Source organism: Nicotiana sylvestris, chromosome 10 (genome assembly GCF_000393655.2).
Source record: "Nicotiana sylvestris chromosome 10, ASM39365v2, whole genome shotgun sequence".
Classification (NCBI taxonomy): Eukaryota; Viridiplantae; Streptophyta; class Magnoliopsida; order Solanales; family Solanaceae; genus Nicotiana; species Nicotiana sylvestris.
In genome coordinates this window covers 25,839,305-25,866,514 of record NC_091066.1, presented here as the reverse complement: position 1 = coordinate 25,866,514, position 27,210 = coordinate 25,839,305, and positions in this window count along the sequence as shown.

Sequence of the window (27,210 nt, the reverse complement as noted above, 5' to 3'; positions counted from 1 at the left end):
CCCTGAACTGAGTGTTGTCTGTTAGTCAGCATTGGGGTTCCAACCCTGAACTGAACTTTTCCATTCAGTCAGTATCAGGGCTTCAACCCTGAACTGAACTCTTTCCATTTAGCCAGCATTAGGGCTTCAACCCTGAACTGAGCATTGTCTGTTAGTCAGCATTGGGGTTCCAACCCTGAACTGAACTTTTCCAGTCAGTCAGCATCAGGGCTTCAACCCTGAACTGAACTCTTTCCATTTAGCCAGCATTAGGGCTTCAACCCTGAACTGAGCATTGTCTGTTAGTCAGCATTGGGGTTCCAACCCTGAACTGAACTTTTCCATTCAGTCAGCGTCAGGGCTTCAACCCTGAACTGAACTCTTTCCATTTAGCCAGCATTAGGGCTTCAACCCTGAACTGAGCATTGTCTGTTAGACAGCATTGGGGTTCCAACCCTGAACTGAACTTTTCCATTCAGTCAGCATCAGGGCTTCAACCCTGAACGAACTCTTTCCATTTAGCCAGCAATAGGGTCTTCAACCCTGAATTGAGCATTGTCTGTTAGTCAGTATTGGGGTTCTAACCCTGAACTGAACTTTTCCATTCAGTCAGCATCAGGGCTTCAACCCTGAACTGAACTCTTTCCATTTAGCCAGCATTAGGGCTTCAACCCTGAACTGAGCATTGTCTGTTAGTCAGCATTGGGGTTCTAACCCTGAACTGAACTTTTCCATTCAGTCAGCATCAGGGCTTCAACCCTGAACTGAACTCTTTCCATTTAGCCAGCAATAGGGTCTTCAACCCTGAACTGAGCATTGTCTGTTAGTCAGCATTGGGGTTCCAACCCTGAACTGAACTTTTCCATTCAGTCAGCATCAAGGCTCCAACCCTGAACTGAACTCTTTCCATTTAGCCAGCATTTAAGGCTCCAACCCTGAACTGAGCATTGTCTGTTAGTCAGCATTGGGGTTCCAACCCTGAACTGAACTTTTCCATTTAGTGAGCATCAGGGCTCCAACCCTGAACTGAACTTTTTCCATTTAGCCAGCATTAGGGCTCCAACCCTAAACTGAGCATTGTCTGTTAGTCAGCATTGGGGTTCCAACCCTGAACTGAGTTTTTCCATTTAGTCAGCATCAGGGCTCCAACCCTGAGCTGAACTCTTTCCATTTAGCCAGCATTAGGGCTCCAACCCTGAACTGAGCATTGTCTGTTAGTCAGCATTGGGGTTCCAACCCTGAACTGAACTTTTCCATTTAGTCAGCATCAGGGCTCTAACCCTGAACTGAACTCTTTCCATTTAGCCAGCATTAGGGCTCCAACCCTGAACTGAGCGCTTTTTCGTTTAGCCAGCATTAGGGCTCCAACTCTAAACTGAGCATTCTTACCTTGTGGCAATATTAGTGATCCAATCCCGGAATTGGCATTTTGTAGACTGAAATTTTCCAATTCCTTCATCAATTCTATAAACTTCCTGGCAATTAACTCATGAAATTTTCCTAGTGAAACTGGGGCAGAAAATTTCGTTCGTTTGTTTTTCCCCGCATGTCTAACCTCGAGGCGCATGGATCGAGACGACCCACGAGATGAGTCTCAACCCAGAATAAAGAAAAGAAGAAAAAGAAAAAAAAAGAAGATGTTCCAAGATACTTGAAAAAACGAAGGGCGGATCGCCCCAAGATTCGATAAAGGTCCCGAGTTCTACCAATCCCGTCTCACTCAATATCGCAGAAATAAACAGGCGCCTACAACTTACAAGCATCAAGATTCGGATCGAAGTCTACAAGCAACATCAGCTAAGACCCAAGATCAAGTTGCAAAAGAATCATAGATAGGAATCTTGTAACTAGCAATTTACAAGCATAAGTAGTTAGTTCAGTTTCAATTTTCCTTTGGTTGTAATAAGGTGGTCAGTAAAGCAACAGCGACAACAGCAACAGCAGTAACGGCAAGTATTGCAATCCCATGGTAGTCCCAGCTACCAAAATTTCCCGAACTACATTGACCTGACTCCTGTTTAGCCCAGGATATGTAGGAAATCTTCGAAGCAAAGATTCGGTCAAATCTTTCAAAACATGCTTCACACGGAGTATTCCAATAGGCAAAAGTCGCTCATATCCGCTCACTTTATCTTTGCACGAAAACTCTTCGTGTTTCCGAACAAAGAGGGGCAGCTGTGAGCACGTGATTTTTGTTTTCGCGACAATCACTCCAAAAGAAACAAAAATAATAGCAATTGGTCTTGCTGTACAATTTTGGATTTTACGTGGCATTTTTGTTAGTTATTTGTGATCTTGTCCATTTTTTATCAAACAAAATACAAAAAAATATGTGTCATGTGTAGTTGAACCATAATCTGGTTATTAAAAGGAAAATCACAAAATATGCATCTTTTGTCATATTTGTTGCCTTGGTGTGATTTTACCTATTTTAAATATTTTAATATGTGTGTAATAATTACATTAAGTGTTAATTAATGGTGTTTAATTTTGTTTAATTAGGTTTTGTGTTTTAAAAAATTAGAAAATAAAAGAAAAAGGGCGCAAATTGGTTTAAATCGGACTGGGCCCGTTTTCATTTGTTAATCTGAGGCCCAAAGCAAACCGGTCCAACAGACCCATCTCCCAGGCCTCCAAACGACGTAGTTTGACACCAAAACTACGTCGTTTCAGGGGGCAACCCATCTCAGCCGTTCAAGCCACCCTGATCTAACGACCCTCATCATATCCCCGGTACCCACATACAAACCCGACCCATTCAACCCCGAACCAACCCGACCCCAATACTAAACCAAACGACACCGTTTGGATTAACCCTTGAATCCAGGCCGTTGATCTCGAGTGATCTAACGGCCAAGATCCAACCATCCACCCCGTATAAAAGCCTTCATATCATACCCTGCCCCCTATCCAAGCACCCCCTTTAGTCGTCTCCTTCACCAGACCCCGAACCCCATGAAACCCTAACGCCGCCCCCTTTTCCCTCACCATTAAACCCGGCGGCAAGGACGCCGGTGACCACCGCCTTAACACCCTAGATGCACCTCACCACCCTGAATCCAAATCCATCAACCGCTTAGTTCGAATCAGTCCCTAGGTTTTCGAATCTTCATTATTCGAGCAGAACTCCGATCTACACCGATCTACCCCGGGTTCATACCAGACACTCCCCTGACCTCCCTCGTGACCAAACCAGGCTTAGTTTGGTCCGAATCTAACCAGGGAAACATAAATCCCAAATCTGCCCTTAGGAACCCTAGAAATCCTAATGTCCGGTCTGTCTCCGTTTGAACCAGCTGATTAGGTCTAATGGACCTTAATCGAAGTGTTCTTTGTTGAGAACACTTCGATTAAAGTCCGTTCAACCCCAAGAAAGGTCGATTCAAATCCGAGTTAGGGTTTGCTGATTTTTCCAAGACTCTAAGGTATTTTTGCTTTCCCTTTTTCTTTATCAGTTCATGTGTTTGTTATAGCTAAAGGTCTGTTCGTATGGCTAAATATCTTTAGTTGATTTGCTTTGAATTTTGACTGCCCTGTCCACTTTGCCCAAGATTTCTGTATTTGGTCAAGCCCTTCTTCATTTTGTGTGTGTTTGTAAACTGTACAATCGACTAAAATTGAAATTGGTCGATTAATTAGTTCCCAGGGTCATTTTTGTTTTGACAGTGCAATCTGAACCCCTTGTTGATACTGTTGGATTTCTGATCATTGGCTTCGATTGTATGTGTTACAATTAGTATAGTCGAGTCAATATACGCCGTCAATTAGTTCAGTTTGGAATGGTGATAATCTGATCCCTGTCATTGGGTTGTCTACTGAAATTTTGTTTGAATTCAATTAGGAACTGAGTATAGCATTGTCGCTATATATCAATTTGAATCAGAAAACATCTAAGGGTGGGGTTGTAGTTGAGACTTTGGTTTAAATTGATGGCATGTGTATTCTTGGGCAGCATGTGCACTGTGTTCCTTTAATAATTAGAGCAAATGGGACAGCATGTGCTGTCAAGCCATTTTAGGCTGCCCGTACCTTTGTTTTAGTTTAATAAAATGATAAAGGGTGTCAGGGGAATCTCATGGGAGGGGTTTTATTTTTAAATAGTTGAGTGGAAGGACAGCAGACCACATGGGAGGGATTTCTGATGTGTCTAACAGGCTGTAAATGGCCTAATGCTAGGCTATAAATAGGAGAACTTCCATTAGAACATGGGACTGGATTTTGGAGAGACAGAGACAGTTAAAAAAAACACACAGATAGAGAGAGAGCAAGGGATAGAAAACATACAGATAAAATCATAAATTGTTCTTCCTATTGTTGTTTGGATTTCACTTGTTTTCAACCTCTTTAATCAATACTGATTCTTCCAAGTCCTAACTGAGGTTACTGGTTGTGTGTTGCATTAGTTTATTCCTGGATTTGGTCTGTCTGGAGTTCTGTTTCTACTACACTGCTTACTACTGTCATTTTGCTACTTTTTCCATCGGCTATAGTTGCATCTTGCACTGGAATTTGTTCTGCTCTTACCTGTTGATACTGCTGCTGTTTCGTTTGCCACTGTTACTCTACTGACTTCTCTTCTTCTTCAATTGTAAGCACTTCCAGGTACATACTTCTGAAACCATGTGTTGTTGAAAGCTTGAAGTTTGAAGTAGAAATAAAGAAATGAACGTTGTTTACTTCACAGTACTTGTGTTCAAAGTATAGCAATAGGTTGGATGATAGTTAGCCTGTATTTGTTTCAGTTCATTCCAACTGCATTTGCTCTGTATGAATTAATACACATCCTAATTGAGATGGACTACTAGATAGTATTGTTGTTAGATCAGATGTATATAACCATTGGGTTTGATTTAGTGATGACAGTATAACATAGAATCATGGCAAGCATCTGTATGTACTCCTGTCTAGACCTCTGAACTGTTCAAATTTGTTATATCCGGTCCCATTTGATTTCAAGATAAATGTATCCCAAACAAATTCTCATGTGGTGTTACGTTAACGGGTTAGCCATGTATGCCGACTCTCTTGTTAGATTCCTTGTTTCGATATAGGTTTGATAATAACTGATATTTGGCATCGGCCCACCATTTAGACAAAGCGACTATTAATAAGATTAGCAAGTTCTTTTTTTACCTATTTTTGAAGCACGAAATAATGCAACAGTTTTGAGGAAAACTAATTTAATAGGCATGAGTTGGGTAAGATGGTTTGGCGTTTAGATCAAATAAACTCCCAAATGAGCATTAATAATTAAGGTTAATTCCAGCACTAATAGTCGCGGACGATTATTCGTTTGTTCACATAATCATGGGGAGTTAATTTAGCTATAGGATGATTAATCATGTTCAGATATATTATTTCATCGTCCTCGATTTGGTTCATAATTTCTAGTAACGTTCCTTTCAATAAATGCGCGTCTCAATTTAGCATTTAATATGGTATGCCTCTTTTAAGCTTGTAACGATTTAGGATTTTTCTTATTTATTTTTAGAAAACAAAAAATATAGAAATGTAGTCATGCTAAGAGTATACTTTTAAAAATAATGAGACGAGCCTCGCCAAATAAAAATGCAAATTGCGGGGCCCTCAATAATTGATCATAATAAATACTTAGAATTTGGGATGGACCGTTTAGTAAATTTCACTGCCTTCCCCAAAGATAATAACGCGTTAGACTCTTTAGGCGCGACTTAATTAAATTACATTCTTAAATTCGGGTGCGCATTTATGTGACCCAAATTCAAATCTCAACGGAGTCAAAATGTGTTAACAACTACGGGTGCATTGATTGTGACGTGGTTCGAGATGCATTTTCACGACGTTGCAATTCTATAAAAATAAATGATAATAATAAAAGCGGTTTAAACTTAATAAAAGCACGTAAGTCATAACATGTATTTAAATCAGATATTTAGCCATTATAACAATTTAAGCGACCGTGCTAGAACCACGGGATTCGAGGGTGCCTAACACCTTCCCTCGGGTCAACAGAATTCCTTACTTAGAATTTCTGGTTCGCAGACTTCATTTGGAAAAGTCGAAAATTTCCTCGATTTGGGATTCAAGATAAACCGGTGACTTGGGACACCAAAAACCAAACCTTTCCCAAGTGGCGACTCTGAATTAAATAAATAATCCCATTTTGAATATTGTCACTTAAATTGGAAAAACTCCCTCGCGCATTTATCCTTCGGAGTGGGCGCGCAAAAAGGAGGTGTGACAATCTTCAGTTCACTGAATTTGTTGATGAGCCAGATTAGGGTGACTGACGAGGAGCAGGCACATCTGAGCACAAGGTTGTTTGGGGCTTCGAAGAAAATATTGGGGATTGCACCTGAAAGTCTCATTCACTGAATTTGATGATGAGCCAGATTAGGGTGACTGACGAGGAGCAGGCACATCTGTGCACAAATTTGTCTGGGGCTTCGAAGGAAATATTGGTAATTGCGCTTGAAAGTCTCATTCACCCATCTGAAAATGAGAACACCAACAAAGGATCGGATAATGAGGGTGATGTAGATGTTGAGGTCACTGGCAAATGACTTTGGTATAGATGATGATGATCTCAAAGCTTCGGTTGGTGGGTGTTCTGATGATGATGGTTCAGAGTATGACCCGAATGGGTTTGAGTAAAAGAGAGTTTTTCTCTCCACCTTACCTTTATTTTGATTTCTTATATGCACCGAGGACTATGCATGACATAAGTGTGAGGTGGGGGAAATACTTTCTGTGTAGTGTAACTATATAAATTGTTTTCTTATTATTTTTTAAAATTGTAGATAGTAGTAGTTTAGCATATAAATAGAAGACAATTATATTTTAAAAAATAAAAATATAGAAAAAAAATCAAAAAAAGCTCGGACTTTTCCCGACGATGGATCTCTTAGACAACTTTCTTGACGGATTAGGGTCCCATTAAAAACACAAAAAAGATTTTTTTGGTTTTTATTAGGATATTTAGGTAGTCATTCCCTTAGTTTTTCTTTGCGCACCGGTTATTTTCCAAGTGAATAGCTTGAATCGAGTATTTTGCGCTTATCTTTTCAGGATTAGGATAAGAAGAAAATTGAGTTGCTCTAGCTACCCGTTGACATGTTTGATGCTGGCACATTTTGGCTATGACATGCGCCTTGTCTTCTTGTTGTGTCTGATTTGAATTGTGATGCCTAAGTGAAATGAATAGTCTACTCTATGATGCCTTTTCTCAATTGCTTGACGTGTAGGTCATCTAGGCATTCTTGCTTAAAATTCTCAACTATATGTGTTTGCTTGACTTGAGAGTTGAACAAAACCGTCTTGATTGAGTCATGCACAATGTGTGTGTGAGGATTCGTGATTTTTTGTGCTATCCTTGTAGTCTAGAACTTGCCATGTGTGTTAATCGAAGAATTAAGTGGTTCTAGTCTAGGAGATAACGTAGGAAATTCTTTGCTTGATCATAGATGTGCTTGTCACTTACAATTTTTTTTTTGTTATTAGCTCCTTTGAGCCTGTAGACCTTTTCCTTGGTACCCATATTACAAGCCGTACCTCTATTTTTGTTCTTACCTTAAGCTTGTTGAACCTTTATTCACTTAGTCGCTAAAAGAAGTAAGGTGAGAGATTGGGAAGTAGTGTTCGAGTGAAACTATGAAAGGGCCCACAATGTGCACTAAGTTATCAAAAGGACACTAGCCGATGAACTTTAATGTAAGGAGTGTGTGTAAAAAAAACAAAAAAAAAAGGAAAAAATGCAAGGAGAGAAGTATAAATAATGTTGATATTCAAAAAAAAAAAACACCTCATAATCTTCCTAATTCGTGCTAGTGGGGATGTAGAAGTGCTTAACTGAAAAAAGGCTATGTTCTGTATGGTTTGTGGCAAAGTGAATTGGTTGAGAAGAATATGTGCTAGATGTTGAGATACCCGTCCCTTAGCCTACATTACAACCGGAAAAGACCTAATTGATCCTAGACTTGGCTAGCTTGGATTAGTAGAGATGTACACTATGTGCAATCTTATGGTACGACCATGAGATACACAAGCATTTTCTTGCGAGAGTGAGTGACTTTTATTTAATTGTGTGATGTCCTTAAATTCTGTTCAAAGTTATACTTGAATATGTGGACTATATCTATATTCATTCTCTTGTTTATTGGTGAGGGCACATGATCTCATGACATATTGGTAATGGTATTAACTTCTCTTATTGGGTGAGTGTGTAAGTTGAGGGTGCTTAGTGGTAACGAGTCGATTCTTGAGGTAGGGTGGTTATAGGTAGGTAGGTTGTTTGAATTAAAATGCTCATACTTGGGCATGTTTAAAACGGGAAGAATGTGAAATTCGTATGCACATGCTTGATTGCCGGTATCGACCATGGTCAAAGGTAGAGCGTATGATTGAAAATTGAGTTGCTCCTCCAGTAGTTGATGCGTAAGTTGTTGGGGTAAAGTTGAGAGTTTCATTGCTCGAGGGGGAGAAAAAGTCTAAGTGTGGGGTGTTGATATTCGGCTTAAAGTATATTTATTTATATCCATATCGCCTCATATTTTACTCATATATCATGGATTTTGTATATGTAATGTAATGCTTTATGCTAATTTGTAGTATTTTTATGTGTAGGACTTACCTTGAAGCAATGTGAGACGAAAGTGCATAATTTGAAGCAAAACGAGAAGAAAGTGAAAAGTCCTCCCTGTCTAGCGCCCAAGCCAGCGTGTCGCGCTGCCTGGGGCGCAGAAAACAGACTTGATGTTTTTGGGCAATTGCCTAATGCAGGGGCAACACGTGGTGACAGGGTATTCTCCTACTTCTCACGGGACAGGGTCTTTTCCTGTCCTATACACCCCAACTCGTATAAAAAGAAGTTTAAACCTATTTTGAAGGGAGAGACACCACTTTGAGAGAAAAACACAAGCATTTAACACTCGGGAGCAAGGATTCTCAGTTTTTCTTCATCTTTCTTAGTAGTTTTAATTATTCAAACACTTGTGAAATTGTTTAACTTTATCATGAGTATCTAAAACCCATTACTTGTGGAGTTGTGATTTAGCCATGAATATTGTTGTTCGAAGTTGACTTTACATTGATTATAATTCGCTAATATATGGTTGTTTCTTCAATTCCGTATTTAATTTCTTAATTGTCTGGCCAACAGTTAGGTTCTATTTACTGCATATGCTATGTTTGGGAAAGCTACGTCTAGATTAGAGAAGAATTGAAGAAGACATGATCTTACTCTATATGGGGATTTGTGGCTAGGATATGAATAAACCTATCACTATCCTTAACTGAATAACTTAATCTTAATGCGTTCTCAATAGATTGATTCCATAGGAATATAGGCGTTAATCTATTTTAAATAGGCGAGTAGTAATTGGGAAAAGTGCTACGAGAGCAATTACTCGATTAATTAGCAACCATAAGCGAATTACATGAAAAGAAGAGTTAATTAGAACTCAATAGGATTGGTGAATCGATCACAACCCTGGAATGTTTGTCTCTACTAAATTCTCAACAACCATTTTTCGATTTCTTAATTAGTTAATTGTTGCATTCATTGCTTAGTTATAACCACATAATTCAACTCTTATTGACTTGACTGAATAATAATTTTAGTGAAATTAGTAGGCAGTTAACACAAGTTTCTGTGAGTTCGACCCTCTACTTATCATTATATTACTTGCTGACCACGTATACTTGCGTGTGCATTTGGGAACAACATTTCACAAAATTCAAATTTGAACTATTTGTTGATCGTGCATCCTATTTTTGAGTTTAACAATGTTGGCAATCTAAAATTTGATACAGCAAGGCACGGAACTTGGGAAAATACACACTGTTGGAAAAGAAAGTGTGTCAAGGATATGCCACAAATCGTCTCTCCTCTAGTTAGTGTAACCTCTAGTTCATATAGAAAATATATGAAAAGTTTTTACTTGTGCCAAGGGTCGGATTCGTGACTGCACATAATCCATACATCATACGATCTTACCGGCAAATCACAACCATATTTCTTTTTGGTGGTGGGGGAGATTAAGAATTGATGCAAATAAATGATATGGATTCTAATTTCTAAGAAGAAGAAGAAGAGTTATTTTATAGGTGCTAAAATAAAAGGCTATATGACACCCCGGATGATATGCATGCAACAACAACAACAACAACAACGGCCCAGCATAATTCCACAAGTGGAATCTGGGGAGGATAATATGTACGCAGACCTTACCCCTACCCCGAGGGGCAGAGAGGTTATTTCCAGGAGACCTTCGGCTCAAGAAAGCAACAGGAGACAATATATTAGTACCATCAATAGACTCATAATAAAATAATAGCAATATAAGAAATACGAAATAGATGGATGGTATAATAATAACCAGCAAATAAAGCCCTGCATCAGTAGATGACCAGTAGCATCCTAAGACTAACTCCTAACTGGCTAGTCTCACTCTAGTGCGATGTAGAAATATTCACAACTTCCCCCTAACCTACAACTTTAATGCTTGACCTCCACAATTCCCTGTCAAGGGCTATGTCCTCAGTGATCCTAAGTCGTGTCATGTCCTGCCTGATCACCTCTCCCCAATACTTTTTAGGTCGCTCTCTACCTCTCCTCGTGCCCACCACAGCCAGTCGCTCACACCTCCTCATAGGTGCATCAGTGCTCGTCCACTGAATGTGCCCAAATCATCTGAGTCTTGCTTCCCACATCTTGTCCTCCATGGGGGCCACACCTACCTTCTCTCGAATATCTTCATTCATAATCTTATCCATCCTTGTATGCCCTTACATCCACCTCAACATCCTCATCTCTACTACTTTCATCTTCTGGATGTGTGAGTTCTTAACCGGCCAACACTCAGTCCTATACAACATGGCAAGCCTAACCACTGCTCTATAAAACTTACCTTTTAGTAACGGTGGCACTTTCTTGTCACACATGACTCCCGATGTTAACCTCCACTTCATCCACCCTACCCCTATACGGTGTGTGACATCCTCATCAATCTTCCTGGTCCCTTGAATAACCGACCCAAGGTACTTGAAACTACCCCTCTTGGGAATGACTTGAGAGTCAAGCCTCACTTTCACTCCCGCTTCCGACGGCTCGACCCCAAATTTGCACTCGAAGTATTCCGTCTTCGTCCTGCTCAACTTGAAACCTTTAGACTCAAGGGCATGTCTCCAAACCTCTAGCCTCTCGTTGACGCCGCCTTGTGTCTCGTCAATTAGAACTATGTCATCGATAAATAGCATGTACCATGACACCTCCCTTTAAATATGATGAGTTAGTGCATCCATCACCAGGGCAAATAGGAATGGGCTGAACGCAGACCCTTGGTGCAATCCCGTAACAACCGGAAAATGCTTAGAGTCACCTCCTACTGTCCTAACCGAGTCTTAGCTCCCTAGGAACCATCCTCCTAATAAGGTGGATAGCTTCTCCGGATGATATGCATGCCTATTCTTTATTTGTTTCCCATTTTTATCTCTCTTTTGTGCTTCCTCTTTTATGTGTGTTTAAAAGAATTTGAGCAAAAAAGCAAAGGGAGAATGGCAGTGCTAAAAAAAATACAAACATGTCAATAAACTAGAAGGATGTTGGTAAACAGAAGAAGATCAAGCATTGGTATGATGAACTAATACTTTATTTGAATAATTTCATTCGTTGCAATTTGATTGGGACTACCATTTTAAATGTAAATGTATGTATTCAAATAAGGCCAGCTATCTATAAGTGTGTAGCCCAGTCATCTTTTATATGGTGCAAATTCAGACAACATAGTTAAAGAGAGTAATGGGGTCAATAACTTGAGTTTACATATCAATATTAGTGTTATTTAACATCATCGGACGGGCTAAAAGAAATTGTGCAGAAATGAAGGAGAAAATAGCAATTTTAACATTAATTTTCTTGATTAGCTGTACTGATCAAGCATGTAGGTTCCAGGTTACTTGATCATAATCATCATACATGCACCTTATCTACTGCACATCTTCTATAATTTTCGATTGCAGATGCAAGGATACTAAAAAATTAGATTCCAGACACTAACTATCATTGGCTCGAGCCCTTAATGTGCGAAACAATTTTATTGAATTTAACTGAACAGAGGGTCAAGCAAGCAACTTGAATTAAAATAACATGAAAAAATGAAGAAACAACTCATAGAACAAAAATATTAAACTAAGATAGATTTGATATATTGAACTAAAAACACTCACCCATTGACAAAAACATCCAACACAAACTTGAATTAAAGTAACATAAAAAGATGAAGAAATAACAAAAAACATCACATCATAATAATTTCGACAACTAGTTTCTCCCAAATATCAGCAACATCCCCTTCAGTATTATGCTTGATCATTGCACAAAATTTCCTCTTCCTCACACCCAATTCGATGCAAACGTCTAACTCAGACATTTTTTCTAGGAAGATGGATGATTAAGATTGTATGCTAATCTCCAAATTATTTTTTTTCTGGACCAAATTTTCCAATATCTTTACTGTAGTGTTCTTAGGCTCTTTCAACCATTTCAATTGTAGCAGTACAAAATATTCAATTGCTCTGTCTATCAAGACACCACAAATCCACTTTATATAGGGGTGATTGGGGTGAGGATGAGAGAGAGGGTGGGTGTAGGGGGAAATTCGCGTGACATAGTGGGGAGAGAGGAGGCTGTGCGCAGGTCTGCAAGTTTCGTGTTTGTGGGATTTGTGAGCAGAGACTACGTGGAAAGCCTACTTTTAGGTACAAAGTGAATTTGAAAGAAGGAACATACAAAAGGACAGACCTTTTAATAAATATTGCATATAGAATACAAAATGATATGGTTATTCTTGATATCCCGGTCAACGCTTAATGTTATTATAGATAGTATAGATAATTCTATTTGCAGGCATTTGGCATTGTCCAAGTGACACTTTCTGTTGCATTTTATACGACGGTTTTGACGGAACATTTGAGTTTAAATGTTGATTTCAAATATAATCCTATTACTTGTGCAAAAGAGAAAACATTAAATTAATATATTTTTAGGTTACTTTAATGTAAAATATATGATATCAAAGTGTAAAATTGGGTAGTCAAATGAGTTTGATTCTTGAAAGTTGTAAAGATTATAAAAATGAAATGGTGTTGACCACTTTGCTAAAAATTATGACAAATGAACCATTTAGGCTTTCTAACAGTTAAAAGAAGCATCAACGAAGCTTAATGCTCCATGTGGTAAGTTGTCATTAATAATTTAAAAGATTTTGTACTTATTGTGGATAAGTTTCAGAAACATTCGTAAATTTTTGTTTTGGCTACAAGCCCAAAACATTCACAAGGATAGTGGTATTTTGTTAGCGTTCTTACCGTGTTATCCTTTAGAGATTGAATCAGAAAGTTGTTTTTCAAAGTTTTAACTTCAAATCACTCAAAATAATTCAAAAACAGCTCCAAATTACATAATATTCAAATATAATTTTAATTTTCAAATATTATTTATACTTTAAAAATTCACTTTTTTCCGAGATTTCACAATTCTAATATCCAAACATTTATAAAATATTTTCGTTTTTGTTCTGTTTTTATCTTTGCATTTAACCCGAATCAATGCCGTTTACCCATAAAACAGTACAGTTGAATTTGTTACGTGGTTTATAGACAAACGAACTGATTTGATCCAAAAATAATAAATAAACAAGATTAAAAATAAGACTTAGCGGTTAAAATCAAAAGAAATAACAAGCTTGGTTCTGAGAGCAATGCCTCTGGGGACAGAAATGAAAGTAATGTAAAAGAGCAAATAAAGTTGTTTGATTAAGAGAAAAATTGAACTATAGCGTATGTTAGACAAGAAATTCCTCATTTACAATGACTGTTCAGCCTACTATTTATAGCTATACCTAGGGAAACAAGATCCTAGGATCAGGCCCCTCTTAAATGACAATTAAGGGGCCATTGATGAATATGTAACAGCAGGCCATGAATGCAAATATTCTCTGCAACGGCTGCCCATTTAATACCAGGGAATATTCTTCATTGAATGTTATCTGATGGAAAACATTCGATTTGTTCATGTTGATCATGCTCCCCTCGGGGTCTATCCAATGACAATCACAGATGTTATTTCTGGAACTGGTTATTACTCGATTTACCTTCTACTTGCCTTCGTTTTCACGTGTCAGGCTGTCATTCGATTATTTAATGTAAACCAATTTTACCCTATACAGATAGCCCCCCTGCTTTCCGGTGGCATATCTTTGTGTCAACGGAAAATTGGTGAATATCCCTTTCTTGGCGGGAAATCTTTTGAAAACCTTCTGAACAGTCCCTTTCTCGCATTTAATACCCAGAACACGTGTTGCCCCGCGATTTAACAATATTTTCGCTGGTTCTAGAGGTAATCATGACCACAATTTCTGTCATCTATATCTTTAGTTATACTCATTATTTTACCTCTTTCACTTCCAAAACTTTCTTAAGCTCATTATCTTCTTTGCACTTAACCTTCTTCTACTTTCATCTCTTTCCTATTTTCTTCAAAAAATTCAATTATCTTTCTACTATCATGACTTCTTTTACTGAGTCTTTCGAAAACTCTGGTCTTCTCTCAGGTGGAGGCCCGAAGAGAAGCAATGATAAAGAAGTTGATGTTGATGCTGATCCTCTCACAGTAAGCACCATCATCCCCAAACATCTGAGCATCGTCAATGACTTCCAAAAAAAGTTTTCCTCCGCATCTCTATGGACTTAGGCTGTTAGCAGGTATCTACCCACCCTTCCATTATTCCTACTACGAAGGAGGACTGTAATTGCCCAGAACTTAACATCATTACTCCTAACCTAATTGAGTGGGTTACCTTCACCAAGGAAGGGTTTTCGTATGTATTATGTATTCATTTACCTTGGGTCTGTTTTCTTTGAGCGGAGGGCTCGACCCTATGATCTTGGAGTTTTGCTATTGGTAACAGGTCTGCTTGGCACAAGTAGGCCCTTCCATATGACGAATAGTGGCTTGTCTACGCTAGTTGTGCATGTAGACGGAGAAAACCCTAACCTTAGCACACATGATGAATCTCTACTACCACAAAATCTTCCATGAGGGAGTAATAAATTTCAGCAAACATGGCCACCATTCCCTTTTTACCAGCATGGATGATGACAGTGACCGTGGATGGATGAAGCGATTTGTCATCATTGCTACTAGGGATATCATCCCGGCACAACTCCATCCTTTCCTGAATCATGTAACCGTTCATGTAAGTTCGTAATTTATCCATCTCTTTCCTTCCTAAAAAGATCGTTTTCCGTCATTGTTGACCCCATTGTTTCCTTTGTTTCAGCTACTCGATAGACACCACTAAGGGTTCAAGGCCTAGACCAATGGGTTTAGAAGATTCTGGATATTACAATGCTGGAAACCCATCGATGAAAGGAGATGGCCCCAAAATACCGGTGAAAGTCCAAGAACCACGGTAAACTGAGCCTTTCTTCCTTCTGGCTCTGTATGAACATAACTAAATATGCTAAATACATATTTTGCTTGATTCTAGACTACCGTAGGGCTCTGTTACTTGCCCCGAAGTGGATGTTTTGGCTGATCCCATGGAGGCCGTGAGATTGCTGCAAAGTTCTCTCGCTCAAAGTGGTGCCATCGAATCTACCTTTGGTGGAGGTTCTTCCTCTCGGATTCCCCAGCCAAAGAACAAGCAACCAAAATAGCAGTGTTCTTCCTCGGCTGGGGGATAAAATAAGAAAATAAATAAGGCCACAACCGAGCCGGTTGCGGCTACAATGGTCATTGAAGATCACAGGAAAGCCAGTGATGAATGGGCTTCCCTTCAAAGGATACAACGATCTTCATCTGCCCAACTGAATGCTCAACCGTAAGAGCTTAAAACCCCGCCGAAGGTGAGCTCCGATAATTTTGGGGTTAAATGGAAATAGTAGAGGATGACAATTTACACTTTCTTATCCCTATTGTTTTTTCTAGTCCCAGGAGGTCGAAATCCGGGCCTCTTCTGCCTTCGGGTGATGAACAACCGATAATCAGCACTGTTCCCGTTGCAGTTGCTTCTCGACCTACAACTCCAACAACTTTATGCCCCGCTACACCAGTTGTACCTTTACCATCAGCATCTGTTGCACCTCCTCCATTGGCTACATACACCCGAGAGGAGGGTGCTTATCCTCCCTAGTCTCCCGACCACAGGAATTTGGGGCATAATTATTCAACCCCTTCTCCATATCCCCGAGGAAGGAGGAGTGTCACTCTTTCGGTTTTGAAGGGGTGCCATCTGCTATCCAGGCCGATGGAGCTTGCCAACTACCTGAAGTAGTTGGCCTCAGGAAAGGATAAGAAGAAAATACACTCTCTTTCGAGGGAGTGCCTATTGAATAACGCAATGCATAATGCGGCAGCGGTATCGTACTTGCACTCTTATTACTTGTTTTTTACTTATCTATTGTAATGGGGTTTCAAATTTCAATATACTTTTTTTAGGCTAACTTCCTTGCTTCTGAGGGTCTTCAGAGATTGATTCTTGATAAATAATGACTTATCTCTAAACGGGATCAACTATTGGTCGAAAGGAATCAACTTGCTACGTGTCTCCCGGTGCTGGAGGCAAAGGCTACTAAAGCGGGAGAGCTTGAGTCTCAGTTGCAGCAAAGTGAACAAAAAGTGATAGCCCACAGCCAAGAAGACACTCAATTGCATGCACAGCTCCAAGATGCTAAGGCTAAGTGGTCTAAGCTTCAAAATGTTGTACTTGTTGCGGCTGAGCACGATTCTGCCTTTGTTGAATAGGTGAATAACTTGGAGGCAGCCTTAAGCTCCAAAACCGAGGAGGCTAATGCTGCTGAGGAGAAGGGGCCAGGATGAAGGAGAGATTCAAGAAGATCATGGAGCAAAACCGGTTTCATCTTTCTACAATTTGTGATCTCGATTCTAGCCTCGTCTCCACGAGATCCAAGAGGGATGAACTTCAAGCCGATATTGATAGACTTATGACAAAGCTCCAGCGCCGAAGGGATTCCCTTGTATTTGAAAAGATGCACGTTATGTATCATATGAGGATAAAAACCTTGGAGGAGGCCAAAACGGGAATCGTTGATATTGATGATTGTATCGCCAAGGCCCGAGCACTGGAATGAACTTCACGAGAATGTCTCCCGGCCTAGCTTGGCGATTCTGACTCTTCGAGCACCAGTTTCCCAAGTATTCGGGAACCAAAGAGGAACTTGAAGAGAATGACGATAAAGGCACAGGTCCCGATCCGGCGGATGATCAGCCCATTTCCCCCGTAGGGCATACATGTCACTTTCCCCGCGAGTTCTGATGGTGATAATGTTTAGATTTTTCCTCTTTTCTTTTGTTTTTTTCCTTTGTACTTTTGTATTTATGCCATTTGGCATTTTGATAAATGAAGAAGATTTTTCCTTAAGTATTGAAGAAAGTTTGTTCTTTTTGCGTTGAATTAGATAAGGCTTCGGGTATATTTTCGTTTAATAGTTTCTTGTTTCGGGCATAAACTTTTTTTGGAATCAACCCTTTACTATAAGTGTTTCATAAGAGTGGGTCCCCTCTTGTGTTTATGGTGCTCTTGAAGAGGACGTCTCTTGTTCATTCTGGCACAAGCATTTGAAGTTTTGCATTAACTTTCAAATGATAAAATTAACTCATCGTTTGGACAAAAAAAATAAAAAAATAAAAGGACTTTATTTTATTCCTTCTATCTTTAAAAGTACATAAGCTTTCGATTGCCAAAAAAAGAAATTGGCAATACATGTGGCTAACTCGTACAATTTTTTTCTATGGGGCTGGCCATGCTGTCCCTGGTCCTCATGAGACATTATTGTTCTCAGGTCTCGTCATCCCGGTTTTCATGGCATCCTTATTGTAGTATCCAATACTATCCCCCTAGTGTTCGAATGTGAAGGATGCGAATTGGAACACTGGAAGTCTTGCTTCGTTAGTTGAAACACTTATGAACGGTTGAAAAATCCAATTGGGACAAAAACTAGTCGAAGGGAAAAGAGTGCAGCGCATACTTTCAATATAGGTAGGATCCATCAGTAGTAATACCTTCTGAGGTGAGTCACGATCCAATTACTGGAAAATTTGGCTCAATCCTGATTTTCCAGCTCGTACGATCCTTTACTGGTGACAACTGAAGCCTAGTTGGGACATTCCCACGTCAGACACAGCTTCCCAACATTGATTTCCTGAGTGCTCTGAGTCACTTTCCTCAAAACCAAATCTCCTACTTTGAGGTAACAAAGATTGGCCATCATCAAGTAGATCTAGCTTCACCAGCAATACCTTATTATTTGCTTCTTCATTTGTTAGAGAGAAACGTAAAGTTGGTTCCCCTACTTCCACCAGGATTAGAACTTTCGCGCCGTATACGAGAGAGAAAGGTGTATTTCCCGTGTTTGATTTTGTCGTTGTCCGTTACGCCCATAGCACGCCCGGTAACTCTTCGGGTCACTTGCCTTTTGCTACTTCAAACCTCTTTTTGAGGTTTTGGATAATCACCTTATTGTCGACTCCGCCTGCCCATTAGCGCTCAGATGGTATAGTGAGGATTTAATACTTTTGATTTTCAGGTCTTCAAGAAATTTCGTGGCTTTGGAGCATATGAACTGTGATGCGTTATCGCAGGCAATTTCCTTCAATATTCCGAATCGACAGATTATGTCTTCCACAGGAAGTCGATCACTTCGCACTCATCGATATTTTGGTAAGAACCTGCTTCAATCCATTTAGTAAAGTAATCAGTTAAAATTAAAAGAAATCTTACCTTTTCGGGACCCGATGGCAGCGGACCAATAATATCCATCCCTCATTTCATGAATGCCATGGGGATAGTACTGAATGCAAGAGTTATGCCGGTTAGTGAACCATTTGTGCATAGAGTTGAACTTGTAACGTTTATGAATGAACGCCTTTGCATCTTGTTCCATCCCGGGCTAGTAGTATCCTGCCCTAACCAATTTTAGTACCAACAAATCTGCACCAGAATGGTTCCCGCAAATTCCTTCATGGAGGTTTCTCATCATGTAGCCCACCTCCGAGGCTCCTAAATATCGAGCCGACGGGCCTTGGTACGATCTCCTATATAATTGTCCACCCATGAGGCAGTAGAGAGCCGCTTTGGCGTGTAGTGCTCGGGACGTCTTCGGGTCTTGGGGCAACTTGCCATGCCAAAGATACTCGATGAACTCATTCCTCCAGTCCCAGGCTAGGTTGGTTGTATTAACTTCACAATAGTCGTCTATATCTAGTACCGAATGCAGTAGTTGAACGATAGTATGTCGGATCCTTTTATGTCCGTAGACAACCCCAAATTATCCAATGCATCTACTTTATATTCTCTTCTCTCATAATGTGTATGATCGACCATTCCCTGAATTGTGCAACCAATGTCTGAACTTTATTCACATATTGATGTATGGGTTCCTCCTTTGTGTTGAAAAGCTCGTACACTTGATTTACAACCAGCTGGGAATCACATTTTATCTCTATGACCTCGGAGCCAAGTCCTCGGGCTAGTTCGAGTCCTGTAACCAATGCCTCATACTTGGCTTCATTGTTTGTTAATGGAACGGTTTTAATGGCATGCCTCAGGATTTTCCCATAGGGCGTGATTAGAACCACCCTGAGCCCGGACTCTTTCACATTGGAAGCTTTGTCCGAAAACAAGGTCCAAACTCCTAATGTCATTTTCGACACCAACACCGCTTCTTTCGTAGCCAGGGGCAATAACCCGAGATCGAAATCGGCCACAAAGTCGGCCAAAACTTGTGATTTGATTGCAGTCCTAGGCTTGTAGCCAATATCGAACTCACCAATTTTGACAGCCCATTAGGCCAACTGGCCTGACAACTCAGGCTTGTGAAGAACATTCTGCAAGGGTAAGATTGTCACAACGGCTATCAGGCGGCACTGAAAATAAGGCCTAAGCTTTCGCTCCTGGCAAAATTTTATTAACGTAAGAGACATGAAATTGAGTACCTTCATCCTCCCAGAGTAGAACAACACTTACATCTACTTCCAAGACCGCTAGATATATCAATAATTGTTCACCTTCCCTCGATTTTGATAATAGAAGGGGGGTTTGAAAGAATTGTTCTTCTTCTTCAGAAGTGAGAAGAAGTAATGACATTTTTTCGAGGATCGGGAGATGAATCTGCTTAAAGTATCATATCTCTCGGTGAGTCTATGTACTTCTTTAACACTCGTTAACTGGTCTAGGATGTCCTCGATGGCTTTGATATTATCAGGATTTACCTCGATCCCTCTTTATGAGACCAAGCAACCCAAAAATTACCAGAGCTAACCCCGAACGCACATTTTTCCGGGTTGAACTTCATATTATGCTTCCTCGAGATATCGAAGGTCTTTTGGAGGTGTTTTAAATGATCACATGCATTCAAAGACTTGACGAACATGTCAATCCATATACACTTTCGTTGTCTTACTTATTTTCTTCTCAAACATCTTGTTCACGAGCCTCTAATAAGTGACTCCAACGTTGTTAAGCCCGAAGGGAATACATTATAACAATATGTGTCAAAGTTCGTTATGAACGAAGTTTTTTCCTGATCCTCCAGGTTCATCTTGATTTGATTGTACCCCGAATAGGCATCAAGGAAACTCATTAATTCGTGCCTTGGTCATTACATCAATCATTTAATCAACGTTTGGCAATGGATCGAGTCTTTAGGGCACGCCTTATTCAAGTCTTTATAATCTACGCGCATTCGAAACTTGTTATTCTTTTTCGGAACCACAACTATATTAGCAAACCATTCAGGATACTTTACCTCCCGGATTGAATCGATGTTAAGTAGTCGAGTTACTTCTTCCTTAACAAACTTTTTCTGACCTCGGCTATTGGGCATTTCTTTTGCCTTACCGGAGGGAAGTTCGGGTCCAGGCTTAACTTGTGCATAACCACCACTACGCTGTTTTTTATAAAAGTTGTTTTCAAAATTTTTTACTTCAAATCACTCACAAAAATTCAAAAACAACTCTAAATTGTATTCATATTCAAACACAATTCTAATTTTCAAATATCATTTTCACTTTAAAAAAAATTCTATTTTACTCAAATTTCACAATTCTAATGTCCAATGTCCACCAAATGTTTTCGTATTTTGTTCTATTTTTTATCTTACATTTAACTTGAATCGGTATTGTTTACCTGTAAAATCGTACAGTTGAATTTGTTACGTGGTTTATAGACAAGCGACCTGATTTGATCCAAAAATAATAAATAAACAAGATTAAAAATAAGACTTAATTATTAAAATCAAAGGAATGACAAGCTTGGTTCCGAGAGCAATGCCTCCGGGGACAGAAATGAAAGTAATGTAAAAGAGCAAATAAAGTTATTTGATTGAGAGTGAAAGTGAAATATAGCGTCAGTTGGACAAGAATTTCCTCCCTTACAATGGCTGTTAGCCTACTATTTATTGTTGTACCTAGGGAAATAAGATCCTAGGATCAGTCCCTCTTAAGTGACAATAAAAGGGCCATTGATGAATATGCAATGGCAGGTCATGAATGCAAATATACTCCGCAACAGCTCCCATTTAATGCCAAAAAATATTCTTCATTGAATGCTAACCGATGGCGAACATTCGATTTGCTCACATTGATAATTCTCCCTTCGGGGTCTATCTAATGACAATTGCAGTTATTATTTCCGGTACTGGTTATTACTCAATTTACTTTCTACCTGCCTTCGGTTCTACGTGTCACGCTATCATTCGATCATTTGATGTAAACCAACTTTATCTCATACAAGTGTTGGGTGTAACCTCTTTAAATCAAAACTGTCTAAGTACGTCTAAGTATTTTTAACACATTAATACATTTTATATATACATGGTATCTGTGTGTTAGTTAAATCGGTAAAGCTACCCCGAAGTATATGAACATAGAAATGGAGAGCAATTTAAACAAATGACCTTAAATCTTAGAGGTCGTTTGGTAGAGTGTGTTAGAAAAAATAATGCATGCATTAGCTTTGTATATTAGTAATACTTTGTTTGGTACACTTTTTTAATCTATGTATAACTAATACAAGCATTAGTTATACACTCTATTTGGTATTATCCTATGTATAGCTAATGCATAGAAAACCATGGCATTAGCTATACAAAGGCTATTAATGGATACATTAGCATGGTTAAAGACAAAATTATCCTTAAAGTCCCTTAAGTTAAAGAATATGGATGACATTTTTGTAAACAATTAAATTTTTTAAAAATTATGCAATGCATTTTAATTTTTAATACAACACACCAAACAATGCATAAGAAATAATCTCTGTATAACTAATACTTGCATTACTAACCCCTGCATTACTAATGCACCTTATTTAGCATTATTCTTATACGCCCTACCAAACGACCCCTTAGTGTACTAACCCCTACTGTGTGTACACTCAACCGCACTCGACCTCCCTTCCATTATTCTTGCATGTCAATAGATTAGAGTAATTCCCTAAATCTATATCTATATCTATATTTATATTATTATTAAATTAGGAAGCTCCAAACGAAAAAGTTAAAATACCAAAATATCCCTCTATACTTAATGGATTATAATAACCTTCAAAAAGAAATCAATTTTGATAAGTACATTAACCAAATTTAATTTAACCAACACACCCTTCGTTGCTATAAACAAACTAAAGAATTTGAATAGTTGCATCGATTAATTCAATGAAAATTAACATTCATTTGATTAATTCAACAGGTCGACCATTTTCTTTACTGCATAGGTACATAAGAGAGTGTGAAACCTAATTGTGGTCTTTTTGGACTCAAACAACACAAATAGGTCTAGAAAAACTAACTATCATTTACATAGTGCGGTTATTCACCGCGCTATACCGTAACGACACGTTGTCCGTTAAGGTATAGCGGAGTGAATAACTGCACTATATTTGAACTTTCCTGCCCTACCAATAATTCGTCTGAATTTTACTAATGGTACAATAATTGAGGGTACATCGCATGCTATATAGGCGCTACATATATTGCGCCCATAATGCATGCGCTATACCCTCAATTATTGTACCCCTCAGACTGGTTTTTTTTTATTTAAGCAGTTTCAGTATTTGGTAAAAATCCATTCAGGATCCTTTAGGTCTTCCGAAATATTTGTTCGTTAAGTTATTTTGTATTTTGTCATAATGTCCGAAGAGCGAAAAATTATGATTTCATTATATTTATGAACAACTAATTTTTTACCACACCCAAACTATATATTATTTTAGTGTAGATATTCTTTTTAGGTCTAATTTTGATGTTTTAAACTTTTATCTTACTCTTAGTAGATTTTATTTGATTAAAAAAAATACTCACATTCTTAGAGTACTAAATTTATTTCTATTTATAAAAAAAATCACAAATAAATATGTACATAATATATATATATATATATATATATATATATAAAATTCTCATCGAAACATTTTCCATGGTTTGAAGAGATAAACAAGAAATTCACTTCTATTTAGGGAGAAAACAGAAAAAGAAGCAAGGAGTTAGTGTGTGAATTGCCTTATCCTCACGTCCTATTCCCAATTCCCCACTCCCCCATGATCTCATACACACACACGATCTTGCACACACATTCACATAAAGGGGGGGGGGGGGGGGGGCAAACATTGAAAAAAAAAACAGATTTTTTCTTAAGAATTATAAGAATTATTTTAGTATATAAGTAGTGAGTTGTTGATCATTTTTCTTTTGTTAGTACTTAACTGCTTTCCTAGTTTTCTTAGAGATTGCCAAGTCAAAAAAGATAAAATTAATTTACTGTCTTCTCGTTGCATTGGTTATGAAATTTGTTAGTAAAATATTAAGTTAGAATTTTTATGTTGAATATTTAAATAGTTTGTTTTATCATGGGTTTGAAATAATATTATTAATATAAAAGTCTTTGAATATTAATTTAATTTTCACAAATATTAAGATTTAATATCTTCATAGAGTTAAAGGTATGGTGGTATGGAGACCTCATATTATTTATTTTTTCTTTACTACTTGAGACGTGAAAAGGATATCTCTAAGGTTATTTTGATTCAAAAATCTTTACTCAACTTTCTGTGAGTATATTTAATCATTTGACAATTGGATCAAATTTGCATCTCTATTTTTTTTTTAGATGTATATAGACGTTATTTTCTGACTCTTATGTAGAGTTCTTCATGAATTCCATAATAAGCTTTTAATACGTCTTGAAAATATTTTAATGCTTTAAACTAGCTCCAGGAACATGGAGTGTTTTAGTTTGAGACTTTTCTTGGATCTTTTTATCTATCTCCAAGGTTCAGTTAGTATGAATGTAAATATCTCTTTTTTTAACTTTGTCCCATTTGATTATCTATTTATTAATGCCATATTCAAATATTTGTTTTAAGATTGGAATATCTTTATATATGTTGAAATAGGGAGCGAGATGAGTTAGAAACTAATTTAAGACTCGTTGTAATAATTAAAAAAAATATATACAAATAAATATCTCGGATCTAAAAAAGACAAATAAATGAAATTTTCTAAAGCGCTAGATTTTTTTTAGATGTACTTTAAATAATAGCCCATGTGTTCATACCCGAACCTTGGATTAATATGCTTAAATAATAAAAGAATCATGTGCGCATTCCACGTCTCGATGTCTTTAGATTTAAAATAATTATGTTATAACCATGTGTACATTCCGTATCTTGGTTTAACATTTAATTTCAAAGAAATACCATGTGTGCGTTCCGCATCTTGATGAACACAATTAATAAAAATATAATAATTAATTAAACGGTAATAAATAAGTCATAATCAATAAAATACAAGAATAGCTAAAAAATTGATTTAAGCCTTACATTAGTCAATAAAGCGACTGTGCTAGAACCACGGGACTCGACGAGTGTCTTATACCTTCTCCTCGGTCAACAAAATTCCTTACTCAATCTTCTATTTTCGTAAACCATAAATTAGGAGTCAGACCTTCCTTTTGATAAGGGATTCAAATAAAAAGTGACTTGAAACACCAAAACTCAATTCCAAGTGGCGACTCTAAATAATAAATAATCCCTTTTCAAAACGTCACTTCAATTGAAAAAACTCTTCTAACTCAACCTCGTAACAAGGTTGCGTGAAAAAAAGAGGTGTGACAGCTCTGGCGACTCTGCTGGGGAATAATTAATAAGAATTCAAGCTTTGTATATTGATTCTTGTTTGGCTTTTATCATGTTTTGAATATTATTGTGTTTGGAAGCCTAATGTGCTATTTTTCGTTTATTTACCGCTTTAATATTTATTTGAACTGTGATATAAATTGTATCATCTCTCGCATCCCTCTGAGTTTTCTAATAGGTAGTTATGTTGTGTTTGCCTACCAGCATCACAAAACTTCTGTCTTGAGATAAAGCCAGTTAGCCTACCAGCTTCTGGTGAAGGATTTAGTCGCACATGTTTAGGCTGGACAGCTGTTAGCTAGCTAGCGCTGTTCTACTACTGGTGACGCTTGACGCTCCTCGACTCGAGTTGTCCACCCGAGTAAGTCAGGTCTAGATACCATCTCCTTTAGGATTTGAAAACTTAGAAGAACAAGCCACAAGCAATGAGTATCCCTAGTAGGCTACACTTTATTTGCATCATGTGCATTTGACTTAGCGGGACTCGGTACAGGGGCCGAGCCGTCTAGGACAGGTACCAATTTTTTGGACCAACATGTTCATTTTTATGTGCTATATGTAACATTATTTGGTAGGCTTCACTCAAATGTTGACCGACTTTAGAATAAATTGATTGAATAGAGGAGAGAGAAAGAGAAAATTTCCTCCGAGTTTTCATAAAGTACATGTTTTTTTAAATAAAATTTTGAAGGGTTCTGGTATATAAAATCACAATTTTCAAATTATTTTTTTATTTATTTTAACTAAACTATGTGGGTTTGATTCTTACCTGATATGAGATACGTAGGTAAACCTCATCGGTTCCGGCCCTCAGTTTTAAAAAATTCAAAAATTATTTTCCTTTAATTCTTTCTTTAGAAGTTTTTCTTTGAGACATCAAATTTAAAAATTCAAAAATATTTTCTTTCTCCTTTAGAAGTCCTTCTTTCAAAAAAAAAAAAAGTTCAAAACCAAAAATATTTTCTTATTGTAGAAATTTCGATAGTCTGAATTCACATAAGAAAAAGAAAAAGAAAAATAGGAGTTAGTTTAGTTTACTTCAGTTCTGATCCCCCTGAACTACGTAATGGTCTGATTCATGCGGCGTCATGATACGTAGGCAATCCCCATCGGATGTGATCATAGCCATAATTAATCGAAAAAAGAGAAAAGAGAAAAAGAAATTTTTTTTGACAAAATAAATAAAAGAAAAAAAGGAAAGAAAAAAGTGCGTTAAATTCAAGAGGAAATAAACCAATAAGCCGGGTTGAAGCATGAAGCCTTCCAAGCTCATTTTAGAAATAAAAATGGCTTTAGGTGCATGACATACAACGTGTGATTAATATTTGCAAAATGTCTAACTCTAATACATTTGTTGTTTATCATTTTAAAAGATAAAGTTAAACAGAGGTGGTTGGTTTGTGGTTTAAACTGGCGACTCACCCTTACAACACGAGATCAAAAGGAAAAAGTAGAATGACAAAGAACAGGAAGAATGAGTCAGATAATGATGAGGTCTGATAACTAGGAATTATAATGCATTTTACACTCCTTCCTGCTCAAGTTTTGATTAGAAATGTGTACAAAATAGTCCCAAAGGCTCACAAGTTGTGCTTAATTGCATGTTTGATCAACAAGGTGACAAGGTGTCAAATACCAGCTCAATAAAGAGTGAAACTTGTACAAGAACCAAGACAAGACAAAGCTCAGTCAAACAGAACCAGTGCAGCCGCACACCATTCTGTGCGGTCCGCACAAGTGAAGTTCAGAGAGTGTGCATCTCAGGCCAAAAGGCAATGCGGTCGCAAAGGATTTTCTGCGGTCCGCATTTGGTTCACTGCGGCCGCACTCGATTTAGTGCGGTCCGCACTAGCCCCGCAGGGGTATTTTTGTCCAAGATTTTTAGCCTAGTATAAATAGATTATTTTTCCATTTTTAGGTGATCAGATAGTTTTTGTACTGAGCTGCGCTTATGACTTCGTCTCTTCGACCTATTTTGAGTAATTTTAGTGTGATTTCAACATTGAATCTTCAAGTTTATTTTAGCAATTAATTATTATGA